The 14588-nt window shown below is 42.2% G+C and overlaps 1 pseudogene; it reads left to right on the plus strand.

Annotated features, from left to right (window-relative positions):
* The first annotated feature begins 690 nt into the window (after window positions 1-690).
* Window positions 691-14588, plus strand: part of LOC139387283 (carbonic anhydrase 4-like) — a 17724-nt pseudogene continuing 3826 nt past the window's right edge.

Raw genomic sequence — 14588 nt, forward strand, 5'->3', positions numbered from 1 at the left:
TTGAACCAACCGAACATTTCAACTACAACAACATTCTCAGTAAAAGGTTATAGAAACGTTTTACTTGCTATAATAACAACATAATTTTAATGAATTGCATTTATATGGCTCCTTTCCGGATGCTTAAAGCGCTCACCTCATCCACCACCAATTTGTGGTACCCACATGGATGATGCAGGCAACCACTTGTGCCAGAACGCTCAACACATATCAGCTATCAGGTCGATAAGTGAAGAGTGATATATGCCAATTAGGAATGAGGGGGATTATTACATGGCAATGATGGAAATGGGGCCAGGTTGATAATTTACAGATTATGATGATGATGATAAAAATAATAAATAACACAATAATCCACATTATAATTCACATTTCCTGTTGCTGCAGGATTATTTTCCTGCTGTCGCAAACTGGGTCAAATTAAGATCCTACATCTGTAGCCAGGACATCGGGTTAACACCCCTACTCGCTATGACTATGAAATGTGGTTGTTTATCTACCTTAGTTGAATTACCTGACTAAATTGCTCTAGATAAAATCGTCAACTAAAAATCTAAGTTTGTGGGATGTTGAAATCAAGGCCAGGGCGGACTGACCAAATTTCAACCACATTTCAACATCCATGGCTCTTCCGACGTCGTCGGTGCTCAGTGGGCTCTCTATTCATAATTTCCTATACCTCGCTTTCAGATGAATCGACTTGTGTTTATCGTTGTGACACTCTTTGTCCCCACTACATACGGTGCTGCAGGCGGTTGTAAGTGAATATTCTATTATTTTGTTGGACTGTGACTCTTCTATCAATGTTGTGACTCTGCATAACTTTTTCCATTCTTCAATTGTAACAGTGTGGTGTTACCATGATCCTTGTTGTGGTAAGTATTGATTTTACCCACTGATTACAGTGTAATTTCTACTCACAAATTGAAGTGATTGTGATGGCAGTGGATAATAGACTATAGAATTGATTTATTAGCATATTATATGACCCTTATAAAACGATGGTACATTGACACCATGGTATGATTGATTCCACGTTAAGATGACACCACTTGGTCCGCCATTGTCACTGAACATTGCAATGGATCCCGTCAGTCTCCCATCAACATTGTCTCTGCATCAGCAGTGGGCGATGAAACCCTGACTGCCTTCACCTTCACCAAATACGGAGACAATTATACAATGAAGAATATCAAGAACACTGGCAAAACTGGTGAGGAGAATGGATGGATGCCTTGCTTTCTCAATCCATGCACACAAAGTCCCACTTGAGGAAAATGTATGTACTAAACCAGGAACCTTCATTTTCGAAATATAACCAATTCCTCTCCTATTGTTCCTCCTCTCTTTCAGTCAAAGTGACGCTCAAGAGTGGTGTCCAGGTTACAGGTGGGGCACTGTCTGAGGCCTATGACAGCCTGCAGTTTCACCTCCACTGGGGGAATGGTACCTCAGTACCTGGGTCGGAGCACACAGTGGATGGAACGCGCTACCCCATGGAGGTATGGAAAGGTTCATTCAACACAACATTGCTGCGTTCTGATTCTCTAACCTTCTCCAGAATTATGCCCCCTCCCTTCCACACTCCCACTTCTTGGATTTGTGCAAGCATGGCTGGAAGGAATTTCCACCATATTCCAAACACTAATCCATTCCTTTTAAATTCATGCAGGGAAGAGTGTATGCGTGCACTTCGGGAGAAGGGTTAAGATTCTGAATGTAGCCCATGTCACATGGGGTGACACTTCTCATACTGATGCACATATACCACACTGCAATGGACCAATGTCAAGGTCTTCATTTAGCCTTAGTCCAGTCTGAATTAATTCCCCTTCAGCCAAACTGTATCCCTGCCACTTGGTTTACTATAAATCTGACAGATGGGGAAATGTAACCTCTCTCAAATTCATAAATGGTGCAATAGTCCACTGTTGTACTGAGCTCATGAGGCATTTATACGTTCCTTTCCTCAAGAATCGGAACATATATATATCATTAAATGACATCTTTTGAACAGCTGTAAGTATGGCAGATTGTAGTCTACCTTTTTAAATGTATCATTCCAATATTTTAATTTTCCAATCGATTCAGATAACTTTTATAGATCATCTGTTATGCTTCACCTTTCAGATGCACATAGTAAATGCCAAGTCTTCGCTCAATGGCAATACGACCGCGGCCGTTGCAGACGACACGGGACTCGCTGTTCTTGGCTTCTTCATAAAGGCGAGTGGATGGTTTAACCTTCCTAGAAATGGCATCCATTTTCCACTGTAGATTGGGCATTTCAGTGTTTTATTGCTGTTTTTGTTTATAAAGTCAATCTTGTTCCATAAAGGCCATGCCGGGTAATGCGACTGGTTCACCAGCAGCCTGGAATACTCTGACATCCTACTTGGCCAACATCACACTAAAAGGTGAGAGGAGAGATTTAACTGGTTCTGATTTGATCAAGAACTACTTCCTCTAAATAAAGTTTGGAAGAGGATTTGGGTTGAATTTTTCTCTTTGAATTCAACATTTGTATTTTTCTTGTTCCATTTCAGTACCATATTATTTTGGTATACGTTTTATTTCTCTCTTCCTCCAGATGAGTATATAAACATTACTCATGATGCTTTTTCATTGGATGAGCTCCTGGAAGGGGTGGACCGCACTAAATACTACCGTTAACTTGGATCCCTGACCACTCCAAACTGCAACGAGGCTGTGGTGTGGACCGTGTTCAAGGACCCTATCAAAGTCAGCCAGGATTTGGTGAGTTTGTGCAACAATTTCACAATAAACTGAATACAATTTCTACTTACCAGGAAATAAACATAGCTCCGACAAGAAACATGGACTGTATTAAAATATCTTCAAGTGCAGGATCCATTCCTTATCCATTCTGCTTTTGAAATATTATCACAGTAATGATTCCGAAATAATACCGGCCTGAGGAAAGACACATCGAACAAGGGGTTAATACGGCAATCAGGGAGGGCTGTAATCTATAACAAACCTTGTTCAGTCTCCTCAGGACGTTGAATGGCCCCACAAACCGCGGACCCAGCTTCTGGCAGGGCAGGTGGAGGGTCGAGAGCCAGACCCGGTCCCCCGGCGCGAACACCGGGGCCTCACTGCGGTGGCGGTCGGCGCTCTCCTTCTGCCACCTGATGGCCCGTTGCAGGTGCACATGGGCAGCGTCCCTTGTCTCCTCCGAGCACCGAAACCACTCATCCCCTGCAGGTGCTTCGATCTGGCTCTGATGCCACGGTGCCAGAACCGGCTGATAACCTAGTACGCATTGGAAAGGAGAGAGGTTAGTGGAGGAGTGGCGGAGTGAGTTCTGGGCCATCTTTACCCAGGGGATGAAAGCCGCCCACTCCATTGGCCAGTCTTGGCAATAGGACCGCAGATACCTACCCACATCCTGGTTAATTCTCTCCACCTGCCCGTTACTCTCGGGGTGAATACCTGAGGTGAGGCTGACCGAGACCCCCAGACGTTCCATAAATGCCCTTCAAAACCTGAACGTGAACTGGGGACCCCGATCAGAAACTATATCCTCAGGCACTCCGTAGTGCCGGAAGACGTGGGTGAACAGGGCCTCCGCAGTCTGTAGGACCGTAGGGAGACCGGGCAAAGGAAGGAGACGGAAGGACTTAGAAAACCGATCCACAACGACCAGGGTCGTGGTGTTTCCTTGTGATGGAGGAAGATCCGTCAAGATATTCACTGATAGGTGTGACCATGGCCGTTGTGGAGCGGGTAGGGGTTGTAATTTCCCTCGGGGCAGGTGTCTAGGTGCCTTGCACTGGGCGCACACAGAGCCGGAGGAAACATAAACCCTCCCGTCCTTAGCCAGGGTAGACCACCAGTACTTCCCACTAACACAGCGCACTGTCCGACCAATGCCAGGATGACCAGAGGAGGGTGACGTGTGGGCCCAATAGATCAAACGGTCGCGGACAGCAGATGGAACGTACAGACATCCAACTGGACGGGCTCTGTACGTAATGCCCGCTCGTTGTCCGCGTCCACCTCCCACACCACCGGTGCCACCAGGCAAGAAGCCGGAAGTATGGTAGTGGGATCCGTGGACTGCTCCTCTGTGTCATACATCCGGCAAAGTGCGTCTGCCTTAGCGTTCTGGGAACCTGGTATGTAGAGGATAGGGTGAAAACAAAAAGGGTGAAAAACATAGCCCACCCTGCCTGGCGAGGGTTCATTCTCCTCGCCGCCCGGATGTACTCCAGATTGCGTTGATCAGTCCAAATGAGAAAAGGGTGTTTTTGCTCCCTCAAGCCAATGCCTCCACGCCTTCAGAGCCTTGACGACAGCCAACAACTCCCGGTCCCCCACATCATAGTTACGCTCCGCCGAGCTGAGCTTCTTCGAAAAGAAAGCACAGGGGGTGGGAGTTTTTGTGGCGTACCCGAGCGCTGAGACAGCACAGCTCCTATCCCAGCCTCGGACGCGTCCACCTCCACTATAAATGCCAAGGAGGGATCAGGATGAGCCAGCATGGGAGCCGAGGTAAACAGAGCCTTTAGGTGACCAAAAGCCCTGTCTGCCCCAGCTGACCACTGCAGTCGCACCGGTCCCCCCTTCAGCAATGAGGTAATGGGAGCCTCTACTAGACCAATGCCCCGGATAAACCTCCAGTAGTAGTTGGCAAACCCTAACAACCTATGCACCTCCTTTACCGTGGTTGGAGTCGGCCAATTACGCATGACTGAAATTAGGTAATTTTCCATCTCCACCCCTGATGCGGAAAGAGGGTACCCTAGGAAAGAGTCGGACTGTTGGAAGAACATAAATTTCTCAGCCTTGACGTACAGGTCATACTCCAACAGTCGACCAAGCACCCTGCACACCAGGGACAGATGCTCGGCGCGTGTAGCGGAGTATATCAGAATGTCAACGAAGACTGCGGGAGCATTCATCAACCCGTACGGCATGACATAGTCATAGTCAATTGACCTCGATAGTCAATACACCAGCGTAAGCCTCCATCCTTCTTCTTCACAAAAAAGAAACTCGAGGAGGCAGGTGAAGTGGAAGGCCGAATGTATCCCTGCCCCAGAAATTCGGAGACATATGTTTCCATAGCCGCCGTCTCCTCCTGTGACAGAGGATACAAGTGACTCCTGGGAAGTGCTGCGTCTACCAGGAGATGTATCGCACAATCCCCCCCCGTTGATGGGCTGGTAGTTGAGTCGCCTTTGTCTTACAGAAGGCGAGAGCCAAATCGGCATATTCAGAGGGGATGTGCACGGTGGAGACCTGGTTTGGACTTTCCACCGTAGTTGCACCTATGGAAACACCTACACACCTCCCCGAGCACTTACGTGACCATCCCTTGAGAGCCCTCTGTTGCCACGAAGTAGTGGGGCCATGATAGGCCAACCAGGGTAGGCCCAGCACCACAGGAAATGCAGGAGAATCAATAAGGAAGAGACTAATTCTCTCCTTATGACCCTCCTGCGTTATCATACATAAGGGAACATTTCGGCATTTCGTGTATGATCAGTGAGAAAGTCCATATTGCAAATGTACGGTCCCTTACTAGACGTCCGAAATCGTTTGTAAAATTCGCGGTCGGCGTCGGGCCGTGCGGTAGGGCCAGACCTACCGGGAAGTCATCAAATGAACTTTGTCGGACATTCGGTTTCCGTTTTAAAAAATAAACAAGTTTTTGACCGTTTTTCCGCTGTCCCGGAATTTCCCACAAGAGGGCATACGGAATCATATGGCAATTTGGCAAAACATCACGAATCACGACGGGGCCTTATCTCGAAAACGGAAAATATTTCGAAGCCGAAACTCGGTGAGCGTAGGTTTGGCATAATGGGCAGTTGGCCCCGAACAAGATGGCGTCTAGGCCTCGACGGTTTTTGAGTTATGGCCGTTTTTCTGGGATTAAAGGTCCTAAATGGAAATAGAGAAATTATTTTTCCACTTCAGGTCAAAGTCAAGGAGCCTCCGGTGTCAATAAAAAAAAAAACAGCCATTTATCTATCGTCATTTAAGAGAAACGGAACAATGACATCTTGGTGATGGTCACAAATAGGCGTTTTTTTTTTTCAACGGTTACAGATCCAGTTGCAGGGTGTTCATACGAATCTTTTTAAAGTGTGCTGCGGAGCTCTGCGACATTTCTGTGATTTTCTATGATTTTCTGAAATAACACACACATACTAAACCCTCCGTAAATAACTCAGTTCTTAACGTAAAGACTTAAAACTCAGGATTCTGTAAAAGCATACCCCAATGAGGATATGTGGTTAATTATAGCTTCCTGTGCCAACCGGAAGTGCCTTAAATGGTGTCTCAGGGGCTGTTTCGAAGGGTTAAAAAAGTCAGATCTGTCCAAAACTTCATATATGTGATTAGGCAACCCCCATGAACTGTAAATCAGTCATTTTTCCCCAAAAAAATCAAAGGAAAAAAAAATCACACTAAAACACAACTTGAATGGAGGGACGTATTGGGGTGCGTAGAGACAGACAGTGGCTGCAATAGTTAGCTTTGTTGGAGCTAAAAAAGAACCGTCAGACCTAGAGTTCCGAAACTTTAGAAACCTGTTCTAGACCTCCGGTCGATGGTGCGTGGTGAGTTACGTGGCTCTAGACGGTTCTCGGACCGAGAAACAGCTTCGTACATTTGCAATACCTTCAATTCATTTTGACCATTACGAAAATGACGACGTTTAGAAAAGTCTCAGAGACGCAAGGCTAGGTGCATTGAAACCGGCTCGGCCCATAGAGACGGACCCCAACGTTTCTGTCCGATAGCTCGTTCAAGGACCCCGTAGGAAGGCATGGAAAATAGTGGATTTTCAGCACCAATTAGGGTTTTTCTCGGACGCCAAATGACCTATCGAGCCGAAACTCGGGATTCGGGGTCGCCTCACATAGGACTTCACATAATGTCCGAACTGGACCCGCAGCTAGAACGTAACTATGTGTTTTACCTTTTTATTATGTTTTAAACTAAAGGCGCTGTGAATTATGGGACTGCTCTGACATATGTGATAGTTGGCTTCTAAATGAGTAGGAAAAAGTGGGTTTGGTGTCATAATGACATCTAATTGACTGATGGACACTGACTTGCTAGTTGACTTTTGTGCATTTGCAATATGTTTAAACAGAGAGGGACCATCACCAAAATGGCATTCTGAAATCAACACAAAAAATGGCATCACCATAGTCTCCAGACTGTGCTAAGTTCAACGAGCTATCCGCCTTGACCGTAGCTCGCTCGGTGTAAGTGCAACGGCCATTAGAAAAGTAGGCCCAAAATGAAGCCTGCCCCACAATGTCATTTGCTTTTGGGTGACAGTGAGAGAACCGTTTAGGTGAGAAGAAAAATTACACCACATGAATGTTCCTAAGGTCCTCCCGATCTGAACAAGCCTAACCTTGACCGTGTGGCATTAACCCTTCACAGTAAAACAGGGTTTTTTGATCTCACAGATTACAGTGACATCTCTCCCCATAGGAATACATAGCCTGCACCACAAAATTCAACCTGAAGTCTATATGGGTTATGAATGCCGTATGAACCTGTCTTCGGTACCAGTCCATCAGGCCACTATGAGGTCTACCTGTGTTGATTCTGAGCTTCCTGGACCAACCGGAAGTGGTTAAAATGCCCCTAAAAGTGTTTACCCATACCCTGCCTGCAGTTTGACAGACATAGTGCATTCAACCCTGTGTAAATCAGTCAGTTCTTAACGTAAGGACTTAAAACTCAGGATTCTGTAACAACATACCCCAATGAGGATATGTGTTGATTTATAGCTTCCTGTGCCAACCGGAAGTGCCATAATTGGTGTCTCAGGTGCTGTTTCGAAGGGTTAAAAAAGTCTGATCTCTCCAAAATTTCATATGTGTGATTAGGGAACCCCCATGAACTGTAAATCAGTCATTTTTCCCCAAAAAAATCAAAGGAAAAAAAAATCACACTAAACACAACTTGGATGGAGGGACGTATTGGGGTGCGTAGAGACAGACAGTGGCTGCAATAGTTAGCTTTGTTGGAGCTAAAAAAGAACGGTCGGACCTAGAGTTCCGAAACTTTACAATCCTGTTCTAGGCCTCATGTCGATAGTGCGTGGTGAGTTAGGTGGTTCTAGAAGGTTCTCGGACCGAGAAACAGCCTCGTACATTTGCAATACCTTCAATTCATTTTGACCATTACAAAAATGACGACGTTTAGAAAAGTCTCAGAGACGCAAGGCTAGGTGCATTGAAACCGGCTCGGCCCATAGAGACGGACTCCGACGTGCCTGTCCGATAGCTCGTTCAAGGACCCCGTAGCAAGGCATGGAAAAAAGTGGATTTTCAGCACCAATTAGGGTTTTTCTCGGACACCAAATGACCTATCGAGCCGAAACTCGGGATTCGGGGTCGCCTCACATAGGCCTTCACATAATGTCCGAACTGGACCCGCAGCTAGAACGTAACTATGTGTTTTACCTTTTTATTATGTTTTAAACCGAAGGCGCTGTGAATTATGGGACTGCTCTGACATATGTGATAGTTGGCTACTAAATGAGTAGGAAAAAGTGGGTTTGGTGTCAATTGATATCCATTTGGTGTCATAATGACATCTAATTGACTGATGGACACTGACTTGCTAGTTGACTTTTGTACATTTGCAATATGTTTAAACGGAGAGGGACCATCACCAAAATGGCATTCTGAAATCAACACAAAAAATGGCATCACCATAGTCTCCAGACTGTGCCGAGTTCAAGGAGACGCCCCGCTTGACCGTAGCTCGTTCTGAGTGCAGCAAACTTGAAAAAAAGAAGGCCCAAAATGAAGCCTGCACCACAATGTCATTTGATTTTGGGTGGCAGTGAGAGAACCGTTAGGGTGAGAAGCACAATTCCACCACATGAATGTTCCTAAGGTCCTCCCGATCTGAACAAGCCTAACCTTGACCGTGTGGCATTAACCCTTCACAGTAAAACAGGGTTTTTTGATCTCACAGATTACAGTGACATCTCTCCCCATAGGAATACATAGCCTGCACCACAAAATTCAACCTGAAGCCTATATGGGTTATGAATGCCGTATGAACCTGTCTTCGGTACCAGTCCATCAGGCCACTATGAGATCTACCTGTGTCGAATCTAAGCTTCCTGGAGCAACCGGAAGTGGTTAAAATGCCCCTAAAAGTGTTTACCCATACACTGCCTGCAGTTTGATAGACATAGTGCATTCAACCCTGTGTAGATCAGTCAATTCTTAACGTAAAGACTTAAAACTCGGGATTCTGTAAGTGGCTATGTAAATCAAGACATGTGTTTACTTATAGCTTCCTGTGCCAACCGGAAGTGCCTTTAATTGGGTCACACTCTCTGTTTCGAAGGGTTAAAAAAGTCACATCTCTCCAAAACTTCATATGTGTGACTAGGTAACCCTTCTGAACTGTAAATCAGTCATTAATCCCAACAGATGTCAAAGAAAAGCTCCCTCACACACACACAGGAAGGATGGAGTGATAAAGTGCGGTGCTTAAAGACACAGAGAGCAGGAAATGGCATTACCATAATCCCTAGGCCGTACCGAGTTCAGCGAGATATCCCGCTTGACCGTAGCTCGCTCGGTCTAGGCGCAGCGAGCATTAGAATAGTAGGCCCAAAATGAAGCCTGCACCACAATGTCATTTGCTTTTGGGTGACAGTGAGAGAACCGTTAGAGTGAGAAGAAAAATTGCACCACATGAATGTTCCTAAGGTCCTCCCGATCTGAACAAGCCTAACCTTGACCGTGTGGCATTAACCCTTAACAGTAAAACAGTGTTTTTTGATCTCACAGATTACAGTGTCATCTCTCCCCATAGGAATACATTGCCTGCACCCCTAATTTCAACCTGAGGCCTATGTGGGTTATGAATGCCGTATGAACCTGTCTTCGGTACCAGTCCATCAGGCCACTATGAGGTCTACCTGTGTTGATTCTAAGCTTCCTGGACCAACCGGAAGTGGTTAAAATGCCCCTAAAAGTGTTTACCCATACACTGCATGCAGTTTGATAGACATAGTGCATTCAACCCTGTGTAGATCAGTCAATTCTTAACGTAAGGACTTAAAACTCAGGATTCTGTAACAGCATACCCCAATGAGGATATGTGTTGATTTATAACTTCCTGTGCCAACCGGAAGTGCCATAATTGGTGTCTTAGGGGCTGTTTCGAAGGGTTAAAAAAGTCTGATCTTTCCAAAACTTCATATGTGTGATTAGGCAACCCCCATGAACTGTAAATCAGTCATTTTTCCCAAAAAAATTCAAAGGAAAAAAAAATCACACTAAAACACAACTTGGAAGGAGGGACGTATTGGGGTGCGTAGAGACAGACACTGGCTCCAATAGTTAGCTTTGTTGGAGCTAAAAAAGAACCGTCGGACCTAGAGTTCCGAAACTTTAGAAACCTGTTCTAGACCTCCCGTAGATGGTGCGTGGTGAGTTACGTGGCTCTAGAAGGTTCTCGGACCGAGAAACAGCCTCGTACATTTGAAATAACTTCAATTCATTTTTGCATCACGAAAATGACGACATTTAGAAATGTCCCAGAGTCGCAAGACTAGGTGCATTGCAAACGTCTCGGCCCATATAGACAGACCCCAACGTTTCTGTCCAATAGCTCATTCAAGGACCCCGTAGCAAGTCATGGAAAATAGTGGATTTTCAGCACCAATTAGGGTTTTTCTCGGACACCAAATGACCTATCGAGCCGAAACTTGGGATTCGGGGTCGCCTCAGCTAGGCCAACACATAACATAAGAAATGGACCCGCAGCTAGAACGTAACTACGTGTTTTATGGTTTTTTTATGGTTTGAACCCAAGGCGTTGTGAATTTTGGGCCAGCTCTGAAGTATGTAATAGTTGGCTACTAAACGAGTTGGAAAAAGTGGGTTTGGTGTCAGTTTGTATCAGTTTGGTGTCATAATGACATCTAATTGACTGATGGACACTGACTTGCTAGTTGACTTTTGTACATTTGCAATATGTTTAAACAGTGAGGTACCATCACCAAAAGCGACATTCTGAAATCTACCCTAACGAGCGATTGAGATGAACCAGAATCACTGCAAAGCCATCCCGAGTTCATCGGGCCAGTCAATTTCACATTCCTGCAGGATTTTTATAGCATGACAAATTCGTGATGGTACCTGCCCATTGAAACATATTGCAAATGCACAGTGACTTTGAAAAAGTAAGGAAACATAAACATTTTAAAAAAAATTTTAGGTGACCAGTTGCACGCGCATTTGCAATATGATTCTATAGTGAAAAAACATATTGCAAATGCACAGTGACTTTGAAAAAGTAAGGAAACATAAACAAATGGACATAATGAAATCATCATTTTTTTTTCCCCGGTTACCAGTTGCACGCGCATTTGCAATATGATTCTATAGTGAAAAAACATATTGCAAATGCACAGTGACTTTGAAAAAGTAAGGAAACATAAACAAAAAAAATCTAAAAAATGTTTTGGGGGGTGACCAGATGCACGTGCATTTGCAATATGATTCTATAGTGAAAAAACATATTGCAAATGCACAGTGACTTTGAAAAAGTAAGGAAACATAAACATTTTATTTTGATTTTTAGGTGACCAGTTGCACGTGCATTTGCAATATGATTCTATAGTGAAAAAACATATTGCAAATGCACAGTGACTTTGAAAAAGTAAGGAAACATAAACAAAAAAAATCTAACATTTTTTTGGGGGGGTGACCAGATGCACGTGCATTTGCAATATGATTCTATAGTGAAAAAACATATTGCAAATGCACAGTGACTTTGAAAAAGTAAGGAAACATAAACATTTTATTTTGATTTTTAGGTGACCAGTTGCACGTGCATTTGCAATATGATTCTATAGTGAAAAAACATATTGCAAATGCACAGTGACTTTGAAAAAGTAAGGAAACATAAACAAAAAAAATCAAACATTTTTTTGGGGGGGTGACCAGATGCACGTGCATTTGCAATATGATTCTATAGTGAAAAAACATATTGCAAATGCACAGTGACTTTGAAAAAGTAAGAAACAAAAAAAAATACATCTAAAAAATTTTGAGCATGACAAATTCGTGATGGTACCTGCCCATTGAAACATATTGCAAATGCACAGTGACTTTGAAAAAGTAAGGAAACATAAACAAAAAAACATCAACACATTTTTTGGGTAACCAGTTGCATATTTTAGATCACAAGATGACAAAGGTATAGTTTGAGCAAAGTAAAGCTTGAATTTTGAGCATGACAAATTCGTGATGGTACCTGCCCATTAAAACATATTGCAAATGCACAGTGACTTTGAAAAAGTAAGAAACAAAAAAAAATACATCTAAAAAATTTTGAGCATGACAAATTCGTGATGGTACCTGCCCATTGAAACATATTGCAAATGCACAGTGACTTTGAAAAAGTAAGGAAACATAAACAAAAAAACATCAACACATTTTTTGGGTAACCAGTTGCATATTTTAGATCACAAGATGACAAAGGTATAGTTTGAGCAAAGTAAAGCTTGAATTTTGAGCATGACAAATTCGTGATGGTACCTGCCCATTAAAACATATTGCAAATGCACAGTGACTTTGAAAAAGTAAGAAACAAAAAAAAATACATCTAAAAAATTTTGAGCATGACAAATTCGTGATGGTACCTGCCCATTGAAACATATTGCAAATGCACAGTGACTTTGAAAAAGTAAGGAAACATAAACAAAAAAACATCAACACATTTTTTGGGTAACCAGTTGCATATTTTAGATCACAAGATGACAAAGGTATAGTTTGAGCAAAGTAAAGCTTGAATTTTGAGCATGACAAATTCGTGATGGTACCTGCCCATTAAAACATATTGCAAATGCACAGTGACTTTGAAAAAGTAAGAAACAAAAAAAAATACATCTAAAAATTTTTGAGCATGACAAATTCGTGATGGTACCTGCCCATTGAAACATATTGCAAATGCACAGTGACTTTGAAAAAGTAAGGAAACATAAACAAAAAAACATCAACACATTTTTTGGGTAACCAGTTGCATATTTTAGATCACAAGATGACAAAGGTATAGTTTGAGCAAAGTAAAGCTTGAATTTTGAGCATGACAAATTCGTGATGGTACCTGCCCATTAAAACATATTGCAAATGCACAGTGACTTTGAAAAAGTAAGAAACAAAAAAAAATACATCTAAAAAATTTTGAGCATGACAAATTCGTGATGGTACCTGCCCATTGAAACATATTGCAAATGCACAGTGACTTTGAAAAAGTAAGGAAACATAAACAAATGGACATAATGAAATCATCATTTTTTTTTTCCCGGTTACCAGTTGCACGCGCATTTGCAATATGATTCTATAGTGGACATGATTCAAATGGACATGATGAAATCAACACAACGAGTGATGGAAATGAACAACTATCACTGCCCGGCCGTCCCGAGTTCATCAGTTCAGTCAATTTTGGCCCCCCAAAAAATTGACTTTGGACTTTGACTTTTGACTTCCTATGAAATCATATTGCAAATGGACAAATCATATTCCTTATGCACAAGTAAAAAAAAAAATAATAATAATGATAATAAAGTATGACTAAAGTATGTCGATAAAGTTCTTATACATGTGTAATTGACACAAAAATTGAAAGAATTTTGAAAAACGGTCCAGAAAGCACTTTTTTAAGGATGTGTGAAGTTTTTTACCAAATTTTGACATTTTTGACTTTTGACTTTTGACTTCCTATGAAATCATATTCCAAATGGAGAAAACATATGCCTTATGCACAAGTAAAAAAAAAAAAAAAAAAAAATGATAATAAAGTATGACTAAAGTATGTTGATAAAGTTCTTATACATGTGTAATTGACACAAAAATTGAAAGAATTTTGAAAAACGGTCCAGAAAGCACTTTTTTAAGGATGTGTGAAGTTTTTTACCAAATTTTGACATTTTTGACTTTTGACTTTTGACTTCCTATGAAATCATATTCCTAATGGAGAAAACATATGCCTTATGCACAAGTAAAAAAAAAAAAAAAAAAAAAAGGATAATAAAGTATGACTAAAGTATGTTGATAAAGTTCTTATACATGTGTAATTGACATAAAAATTGAAAGAATTTTGAAAAACGGTCCAGAAAGCACTTTTTTAAGGATGTGTGAAGTTTTTTACCAAATTTTGACATTTTTGACTTTTGACTTTTGACTTCCTATGAAATCATATTGCAAATGTACAAAACATATGCCTTATGCGCATGTAATTAAAAAAAAAAAAAAATATGATAAAAAAATTGGACAAAAGTATATTCATACAGCTCTTACACATGTGTAATTGACAAAAAAATCGAAAGAATTTCGAAAAAAGGCCCAGAAAGCACTTTTTTAAGGGGTGAAAAGTTTTTGAAAAAAATATCCTTTTTTCAAAAATTTTCTTTTGGATGTTGACTTGGGTTACATTTCCAATATGAAAAACCCCGGTGGAGCGCACTCGCCCCCTGTTGGATTTTTGAGGTGTTACAATTGGCAATTGCCATATGGCATTTGCCATATACTTTACACGAATCAACGCCG

This window comes from Oncorhynchus clarkii, chromosome 28 (assembly GCF_045791955.1).
Source record: "Oncorhynchus clarkii lewisi isolate Uvic-CL-2024 chromosome 28, UVic_Ocla_1.0, whole genome shotgun sequence".
NCBI classification, from domain to species: Eukaryota; Metazoa; Chordata; class Actinopteri; order Salmoniformes; family Salmonidae; genus Oncorhynchus; species Oncorhynchus clarkii.